This window comes from Octodon degus, unplaced genomic scaffold, assembly GCF_000260255.1.
Source record: "Octodon degus isolate 3935 unplaced genomic scaffold, OctDeg1.0 scaffold00010, whole genome shotgun sequence".
Lineage (NCBI taxonomy): Eukaryota > Metazoa > Chordata > Mammalia > Rodentia > Octodontidae > Octodon > Octodon degus.
In genome coordinates, this window is record NW_004524586.1 from 7,779,903 (window position 1) to 7,781,407 (window position 1,505).

General features: G+C 38.7%; 1 non-coding gene across 1 annotated transcript; it reads right to left on the minus strand.

Annotated features, from left to right (window-relative positions):
* Positions 1-1,373: 1,373 nt before the first annotated feature.
* On the minus strand, positions 1,374-1,475 carry LOC111815069. The gene has a single exon (XR_002819876.1). It is a non-coding gene; the product is annotated as a small nucleolar RNA U13 (small nucleolar RNA).
* Positions 1,476-1,505: the final 30 nt, after the last annotated feature.

The following is a 1,505-nucleotide window of genomic DNA, read 5'->3' on the forward strand; positions in this document are numbered from 1 at the left end:
AGTTCGCCAGCCTGGAAGTACCTTTCCTGCTCAGTTTCCTACTTCTGCTATCAGCACAGCAGTCAGCTATACACTGAAAACTTGCCTTACTGTCTAAAGAGACCCCTGGGGGATGCTCAGTGTTGCCTCCTGGTTGTCTCAGTCCAGTCTGGCTTCTCTCTCTGTAATTGCCTTCTTACTGTGTTTACTTGCCTAGTTGTTTTTTTAAAATTTTATTGGCAAACAAATAGCAATGAGATAGTTTCAGAACCGATTAGTAGGACAGTTACAATAATTAATACATTGCATATTGTTGTCTTTGTAGTGGTTATTCAAGATGCAGACATGATGTCCTGTCCACAAACACTATTAGTACAAATCTTTTTTCTTGCTGAATTAAGAGAAAGTAGCTGTATATCTATCTGGCTATTTTGTATATACAGATACAAAATGGTCCTTCAATTGTATCCCCTTTTTTGTTTAGTTTTGTCAGACATGGGTATTCCATTGTCATTTAAATATTGTAGGTGTGTGAATTCAGCAAAATAATCCACTATGGTCCAGTAGTCCATAATAATAGTGGGTTATCCATAGGACTGGCAATGTCAGAAGTTGTTGACTTGAGCATTTTCTAGTTCAGCTATTAATATAGCTTTATTTTTTATACTCATTTTTATATTTTTCTGCTGGATGGTTGAGACCATGATAAAGCAAGACCTACATAACAAGAAATGTAACTTTTGTATCTGCCAAGGTCAGTCAAATCCCCTCAGGATTTACTCTGAAACCCTGTACCACAGTTTGTAGATCCTTTGTTAGCATCAGCCACGCGGATGAGTCCCTAGTTGTTTGTTGGCTATTTCTACCTGTGAAAAATAATGAAGGCCAAGACTAATTTACTCTATTATTTACCAAATAATCCTGACACAATGTGCTGAATTTAAAAACAAAGGAAGTTATGTATGACCTGAGGTCTGAAGTTATGCATGAAATGTGTAGATGTTAAAAGATAAAAGAGGCAGAGAAGTTCTGGGTGGAATGGGGAGAGTTTTTTTATATGAAAGAGCCTACTGGCTCTTCTTTCTCACCCTGACCTTTTGACACTAGCCAGCATTCTATCCTTTGTATTTTTTTTTTTTTCTTTTCTTGTATGCAGTCCTAGACATCTACCTACAATCCTTCTGTAAGCTGGAAAGTCTCCCACTGGGCTCTCTTGCTTCTATTTCTCTGAACTCCAGATCACATCTCCAACTACCTACCTCACCCCACCACCCAGAAGGATTTCTAACAGGCACCCCTGTCTACTGCCTGCTGCTGCAGTGCCTGGAGTCAGAACAGTTATACAGAAACTAGCTGTGCCCCTTCTTTTTTTTTTTTTTTTTTTTTTTTTTTTGGGTAAAACGGGTAATTGGCCCACGTGGTATGAACTTGTGAGGGAGGCACATTCCATGCATAAGGCATGAACACCCAATCATCACATTCATGAACTGAAGGATCTGTACCCCTTTTTATCAAGAGGTCATTAT